The sequence below is a fragment of the Phalaenopsis equestris genome, unplaced genomic scaffold, assembly GCF_001263595.1.
Source record: "Phalaenopsis equestris unplaced genomic scaffold, ASM126359v1 Scaffold232322, whole genome shotgun sequence".
Classification (NCBI taxonomy): domain Eukaryota; kingdom Viridiplantae; phylum Streptophyta; class Magnoliopsida; order Asparagales; family Orchidaceae; genus Phalaenopsis; species Phalaenopsis equestris.
The window spans coordinates 53,738-62,638 of record NW_018250288.1 but is presented as its reverse complement, the minus strand read 5'-3'; positions in this window follow the sequence as shown (position 1 = coordinate 62,638).

Sequence of the window (8,901 nt, the reverse complement as noted above, 5' to 3'; positions counted from 1 at the left end):
GGAACTAGTAGAACTGCACATAAAATTTTGCAAGTTGGATTTTATTGGCCTACTCTTTTTAAAGATGTTAATGAATATATTAAAAAATGTGATCGATGTCAGCAAGTAGAAATTATTTCTAGAAGAAATGAAATGCCTCTAAATTACACATTCGAAGTTAAAATTTTTAATGTGTGGGGATTAGATTTTATGGGACCATTTATGTCTTCATTTAGAAACTTATATATATTACTTGCTGTTGATTTTATGTCTAAATGGATTGAAGCTGTTGTTGTACCTAAATGTGATGCTCGGAGTGTTTCTAAATTTTTAAATAAAAACATTTTACAAGATATGGAATGCCAAGAGTAATTATTAAAGATGGAAGACCTCATTCTAGAAATAACAGAATCGAGAAATTGATAAAGAAATATGATATTATGCATAGGTTCTCTACTACTTATCATCCTCAGACTAGCGGTCAAGCAAAAATATTGAATCGTGAAATAAAAAAAATTTTAGAAAAAAAATTGGTATGCTAGATTAGACACTACACTTTGGGCATACAGAACTGCCTATAAGACACATATTGGAATGTCCCTATATAGGCTTATTTTTAGTAAAACATGCCACTTACAAGTAGAATTGGAACATAAAGAATTTTGGGCTATTAAGGAATTTAATTTTAATCTAAAGGATGCTAGTGAGAAAAGATTGTTGCAACTCAATGAACTTGAGGAAATTAGAAACGAAGCATATGATAATGCAAAAATCTATAAAGAGAAAATGAAAATATGGCATGATCGAAAGATTATAAAAAAGAAATTTGAGCTTGGACAAGAGGTTCTATTATATAATACTACATTGAGATTATTTCCAGGAAAACTGAAATATAGATAGTTAGGACCATTCAATGTGATTAAAGTTTACCATTATGGAACTATAGTTATTAAAGATCCTAAAATTGGAAAGATATTTAAAGATAATGGGCATCAATTAAAACATTATTATGAAGGAAAAATACCCTAATTTTAAAAAGTTTTAATGTTATGTCAACCAAACTAAACTAATGGTATGTCAGGCTGACGACGTTAAACCAAGCGCTTTGTGAGAATCTATATATCTTTATATTACTATTTTGTTAATAAGAGTGTTTATGTATTAGGAAATAATGGTATTTTTAAGTCCCACACAATTTTATATACCATAAGTTAAGGCAAATATTGGTATTTGAGGAAATTTGGAATCAAATTGAACAAAAAAAATTCAGACGCAAATTTGGCCTCTGGCACTGACAGTGCCCGACTAAAGGACCATGGCGCTGACAGTGCCATCAGGAGCGCCGACGACATCCCGAGCACTTTTCCATATGCTGAACTATTTTGGAGAACTTTGGCGGGATTTCGCTCCACAATAACTGTCGAGAGTTATTTTTAAAGTCCTAAAAACTTCCTTGGACGTCCAAAAACTTCCTAATTTTGAATTCCATGGCTTCCAATTCTAGAAAAACTTCAAGGTACGGAGTTTTTAATAGAAGAAAGTTTATCAGTTTTGCCACGCAGAGATTATACGACAAAGTCATCAGGAAGAAGATACTTATCCAGGATAGAGGCTTTGTCAATCATGGAGTTAGTAATCCAAGTTCATAGATTGAGAAAATCTTTATACAATAGCTTTGGGAAGTTCTGTGCTACACTACCGCTACAGTTGTAGTACACATAGTAAAAGAGTTTTTGCTAACCTACATGGAATTACACAAGGAGTTACCTTCGTTCGAGGTAAGGCTGTACCATTTACTCCGGCTCGGATTAATGATTTGTATATGATAGAAAAATGTTATAATCTGTCATTATACCGATGAAAGATATGATGCAAGAAGTATGTAATTTTCTGATGGATAAACATGATAATTGGGAAATCATAGATGAGAGATACGTTAGTTTCTTTGCTTTGCTGCTTAACCCAATTTAAAAATAATGGCTTTTCTTCATATCTGCAAAACTACTACCTACCATGAAGATTAGTAGATGAAGATTAGTAGAGTTACAAAGATTAGTAGAGTTACAAAAGAAAATGTCATTCTAAACTATTGCATTCAAATGGAAAACCTATTGATATAGGGTTAATTATTTTCAAATCTGTTATCAACATTATCATGAATGAGCCAATATATGGACTTGGGCATCCTTCTACAATTTTCCTACTTTGCAGTTAATCTCAAGTTCCATATGAAAGTTGGGAAAAAGTTTTATTTCCTTGGGAGCCCATGATTATTATTGATGGAAATTACATAGGAAATGTTGGTAATGGAAATGAAGCATTAGATTTTATTTTGGATCATTCATCATATGCTTCAACACAATTGATTCCACCAGCAGTTGGAAGTTCAATATCTTTGGAGAGGAGAATGAAGAAAATAGAAAGAGAACTTCAGAGTATTACAAATGCAATAAGAAAACTTGACTAGCTTTTTGATTACCTCTATTGGAGAATGAATGAGAACTATGATCATACAGAAACATTTGAAGCAAGATTGGTACAAATGTTCAAGAAAAATGGCTGGATCGATGAAAATTCGACTAATCAGTTCCCGTACCGACCCTTCTACAATTTATATGTCCATTACCGGCCTATGGGAGATATTAGAGGAGGAGAAAGTACTAAAGAAGAAGAAGAGGCAGATTAATTGAAGGAGGCAGATTAATTGAAGAAGTTGGACTCTTTACTATTTTAAAATACTTATGTTTTAATGTAATTGTGTTGATTTGATTTACTATACTTTTCTTTAGAAATTTGATTCATGTATAGTTTTATGTCAGCGTTCTAGTATTGTGGCTTGATTTTGACGCTGAATTATAATTTAGCTTGCTTTGAAGATATGAAAATCTGATTAGAAAAATATAATTGTAAAAAGTGCATTTTTATATATAAAAGTTAGTTTGCTGTTATTTGTGAAAATGTTTGATTGTGAATTATTTTTAGATGAATAATTAATGTTTAAAAAGACTAAATAAAAATTGGAGTAAATTGAGAGAAAATTGAATTTGAGAAAAAAAATCAAAATATGAGTTTTTGGCCACTGGCGCTGACGGTGCCGGCATGGGCGCCGGCAGCGCCCTCATCTCGAACCAACCCAAAAACCCTTAAAATTCATGATTTGCACAGTGAAACATCATTTTTACCCCTTGAGTCACCTTCAACCTTCGGTTTTTGCACCTAAGGCTTGCTATTGCTTGGATTTGAGGTGATTTTAAGGCAAACAAAGCTTAAATTTCATCTTCTCTAACTAAGAGCTACACTTTGAACACAAAATTTTTTATTTTCACCTAAGATTTATCTTACATTGCCGAGATCCAAAATTTTGAGATTTTTTTGGAAGATTTTGAGAAAATCCCTTGGTGAAGAACTCTTACTTAGTATATTTAAGTTTAAAACGTTCTGCATTGTAATTTTCAAAATTTTTGGGAATTTATTTAGATTTTACCAAATTTTTGTAGATTTACCATGACACCTAGAATGAGAAAAGGAAAGAGAAAGGTAGAATTTGATGATCAAAAGATTGTCAATTTCACGGCCAACATTTGCTTCAATAGTTTATGTACAACTAAAAAAGTGATTCCGAATCGAGGATTTAAAAATCCAGGAGGAGAAGTCGAGAGAGTAATCAATGCTCGGCTGTGGGAGAATTTTTATTATTTTATTGCCAAGGCGATTATTGGCGTAGTGATGTGTTCTATGCCAATTTCAAGGATACCTCTGAAGACTTTGTGTTTGTTCGTGGGAAAATGGTGGAGTTTACTCCAAGGAAGATTAATGAATTTTATCAGTTGGAAGATGTATATAGCTGCAAGTATAAATTGTTTTCTACTATGAATGAGGCCTTGGATGAGGTTCTTTCTTTTTTACTGATGAAAGAGGAACCTGGAAGGTGAAGAATGGAGTTAAGGTAAAGTTTACTCTTTCTATGTTAAATGTAGTATCTAAGGCCTGATACTATTTTATTTCTAGAAGAATGATGCCAACAAATCATCATAGTAAGGGTACAAGGGATGGAGCCATTTTGAACTTCTGTATCCAACAAATGAAAAGGATAGATGTAGGCTCTATTATTTATAAGAACACTCGATTTACTACTTTTAAAGAGACTACTGGAGGTTTAGCAGACTCTGCCCTGATCTTCACACTATGTGAACAAGCAGGAATTGATTGTAAACCAGAGGAGGAGAGGATTGAACCTCTAAAACCTATTGAGCCTGCCGATATAACATATTGACCCTGCCGATATAACAACTTATGAATCTCATATTGGATGGAGATCTGGAAGTATGACTAGGGATATTCCTTCTACTTTAGATATTTCTAGCACCCCTACTATCCAAGAACTTATGGAGCAAATGATGATCCAATAAGGAGATATTTTAAGAATGGATCTTAGAATGGAAAATATGGAGGGCATAAATGCTCACTTTGATGATTTGATAAGACAAAAGTTTGAATACAATGCTGCTTATGATGATGCAATGGTCAAATTCATGAAGGGTGATCACTCAGTTCAGTTTCCTACTCACCTTGTTTTTATTCCATATCAGCCACAGAATTTGGATGTGGAAGAAGAAGAAGAAGAAGACGATGATTGGAGATTAGAAGAAGAAGAAGAAGAAGAAGACGATGATTGGAGATTCTTTAGTTAGATTTTTGTTTAGTTAATGTTTAATTGTACTTTATTGTTGAGACTATTTGTTTTTGGACTATAATGCTCTATTTTGTTGTATGCTTTGTTGTGAACTTTATATTTGTGAAACTGTTGGAAGATATTAGTTTTTAGTTCTTTGTTGGATGTATTTGTTGTTAACTCTTTCTCAACAAATTTTTATATGTATTTTGTGTTATTTAGTGTTTTAAGTCTTGAAGCTTTTCATATTAGCACCTGAAATATTTTAAAGTTAAGTTTTAAATTAGAATCTTCAACAGGTATATCTTTTCATTTTATATTAAATGTTTTCTTTCACCCTTAATTTTTCAATTTTTCATGTAAAATCTTTTAAAAATTTAAGTTTGGGGGGAAGAAAAATTCCTTTTTAAAAAGAAAAGAGACTTAATTTTATTTGTCCTCAATTAGTTATAATTTTAAAACATTTTAAAAATTTAACATGACCTTTGGTTATAGAGGGTAGCTTTAGATAACTATATCTATATTTCTAAATATATAGTAAGCTTAAGCAAAATTTTTTAAATAGTAAATGTTAATTTTAGAGATTAAGATATTTGGTATGAAAGAATAAGACTATGTTTTTCTATATTAAGTAAAGGAATTTGTATTTTTTAAATATTAAAAATCTTAGAGATTCATGTAAGAAGAAAAGATTAAAACTTTATGAAAAATATTTAAAGCTAATATAAATTTATAAAGTGAAGCCATATGAAAAGTTTTTAACTTTAAGAAAAGGGATAGTGAAGTTCAAAATCATTAAAGGCTATCCAGATGTAGTAATCCTCACATAAAAAAAAGAAAAGAAAAGAAAAAGGATTGAAAATGATTATGAAAAAGAAAATAAAAAAGAAAGAAAACAAAAAAAAAAGATGTGAGGAGAAGCTTGAGGAGATGCCTAATTAAAAATTGGCTTCACTTGAATCAACTTAAAAAGAAGAAGGCTTGACTACATTTTCTAAACTTATATTTCAATATTAGCATATTTACTAGTAAAGTTTCATGAAGTTCTTTTTCATATGGATATTCTTAGTGGTTTTAATATGAATAATTTGTAATTTTCCTTGAAAAAAAGAGAATAAAAAATCTTAGACTTGACTACTAGATATTCTTATACCTTTAGTATTAACTGGAGTTATTTTGAATTTTTCTTAAGTGATACTATTTTATATAGTAAACAAAGATAATGGAAATCTAGAGGTTAAAATCTTTACCATGAGTCATATTTTTATGTAGTAAAAGAGTTACTTGAGGACAAGTAATAATTAAGTTTGGAGGATTTTGATACACCAAAAATATATGCATTTTTAGATCCATATTTTATACTCATTTTTAGTGATATTGCACTTTAATGGAAGGTATTTTCTATGTTTTATTGTAGATAATTAATTTTTAGGACTTGGAGCAAAAAGGAAGCAATAATGATTGAATTTGGAGCAGAAATAGAGAAGTTAAAAATTTGTTCAGCGCCGACGTCGTTAGAGTGGTCTCCGACGGTGCCATTTGGTAGAGAAGGCATATTTAATTACGCGCCTCTGGCGCCAGTGTCGGTGGAAGCCCTGTTTGTATTGTAGAAGATTCAACGAATTTGGACACTTTTTAAAGAGTTTTTGGATGCACCTATTGGAGAACTGACCTATGCTCTATTTAGAGCTGAAATTTGACCAGAAACCCCGCTTCACACCATTTTAAAACTCATTTCGGTTTTACACTTCACACACCTACATTCCACACCATTCCACACCATTAGTTAGTTATTATTTTTATCGTTTTGAGTTTTTATAGTGAGCTTAAGTGTAAATTCTTCTCTAAGAAGTGTTGGAGAAATTTCTTCTTCCTACATTTCCTAAGAGAGGTTACAGAGGATTTTCTATGAGAAAGAGTTTCAGATAAGTGTCGTTTGTTTATTATTGTTGTATGAAATTTCTTTTATATATGAAATTTGTGTTTGTAGTATCTTTCTCATGAAGTCTAAGTAGATTCCTTTATCTTTCTCCCTACTCTGAGATATGGTAAAATGAAGATAATAATGTGGATGTGCCAATGTTAAAATTTAAAATAAATTGTGATAGTTTTTCAACTCCGCTCTTAATTTTCTTTTCGATCTGACCAATTGAATTGTTAAAATATGTTGTGAAACAAATGATCCGGGAAATGGAGTATGAGTTCTACAATAGAGTGGGAATCACATTTAAGTCCATGAAGGAGTATTTCGTTCATGGAATTAAGTGCAAATAAATAGGAAAATATACTTTGTTGGGTGTAGAATTGGAGATTTCTAGGGTGACACACTAAAAATATCCAATTCGATCTTAGTGTTTAAAAAACAAAAGTGATAGTTAGCCTTCAGGGGAAGGGAAGTGGGAGCTCTGGACTTGGAGCCAGTATCCTCCTAGCATAGCTACGGATTTAGGGATTAAACCTAAGATTAACCAATGATTTTCTATAACATTGAATCAGGGTAGAGAATTAAAATTGCTCCTATTTGGCACAATACATATCTAAACCATTTATCTCATCTCATTTCACCAAAAACTAATTGTAGTGGGAAAGATAATTTTTTATATTAGAAAACTTCATCACATAATCATAGTTTAGTAGTTATTAATTTCGAACCCTGCTTTTAAATTATAATAGTAATGAATAATTTAGCTTTGATAGTTTCTTAAAACAATCAAAATTAGTGACAGTAATTTTAATTGATTTTTGTGAATTTTCTAGTTAATTTTTCATTTTGAATTTAAACCTTCCTTGTGGGATCGATATTTAGGACTTAAAAAGAAAGTCTTATATTACTTGATAATGATACATATACTTGCATAAAATCCCAGCTTTAGGTACTTAACATTATTATTCATAAAATACCATATCAAGCTTTTGGCGCCGTTGCAAAGCAGAGTCAACTTTATAAATTTTACACAACTATATTTTCCGGGATAACTTTTTATAAGCGACCATCTATGTGAGCTCTCTATTTGCAAGCCTTACACATTTTTGGTGAATAGCCTTTGAACACTCAAACTCTCTTTCTCTCTCCTTTCCTTTGGAGGGTGAGAGGCTTAGTCTCAACATTTGTCTTATTTCATCTCCTATTCTTGCAATTCTCTTGGAACTTAACATCTTCTTGATATCCTCTTTAAGAAATTCCAGGACTTTATGGTTTTTTAAAATTGAGTACGCTTCTAGATGGGTGGGAAAATAAATAAAGACTACTTAATATATTGACTTGCGAAAATCTAACATAAAGTAGAATAATTTATTGGACTAATAGAGGATTCATATAGGCAAAGTAATGATTTACATTGGATAACTCAAAGTATTTCAGTATTTCTAACTTTAAGGGCTTTATCTAGAATCAACTTCTTTGTGTTAGTTAAAATTGGATGACTATTTTGTTCTAAATGGGTGAGTGAGTCAAGAACATACAAAAATAATACTTATTTATAATTTTTATTTTATTTTATTAATGAGTCCCTTGATTTGTATGTGATTTGATGAAAATTACACATTTTCATCACTAATCACCTTTATTGTAAAGAGACGATAAAACATATTCATCTCTTACTCAAGCTTCACATTTCTCAGGTGGAGGATAAAATTCATGATACACACAACTAAGTTTTAAGAGATTTAGTTTAACACTATTCCATAATATATCAATATATTGAACAAATATGAACATAATGGAAACGGAAGGCTAACCATTAACTAATCTTTGAAGATGCTGCCCTCATAATTAATGTAGGCATTGGGGAACACATCTTCATTGAACATCCCTTTTCTTACAATCTGAAACTTATGATATTTTAAATGATGCTCACCAAAATAATGATCTCTCTTCTTAAATTGTAACACATTGCAACTATATCAACATTTAAGAAAGTGTGTTAGAAGAAAATTTTGAAAAAAAGTTGCTCTAAAAATTATAACAAGAGAATGCAATCGTTACAAGGCCAACTACTAACCATGGTGTCACATCTAATCCATGTGCAATTTGATACCTCATTTGGAATGAAAAATTTAAATGCTTAAGTTCTATCATGATTAAAACAAATTGTTCAAATGATTGACACCCCAACTTAATAAGTTGGTTGTGAGTTCGCATTCTTTACAAACTAGTATATCTTCACATCGTTGTATATTGGAGTCATCCAATTATTGTGACTTGATTACAAGTAAATTTACTAACATGAACACATTTGCATTTTACAAAA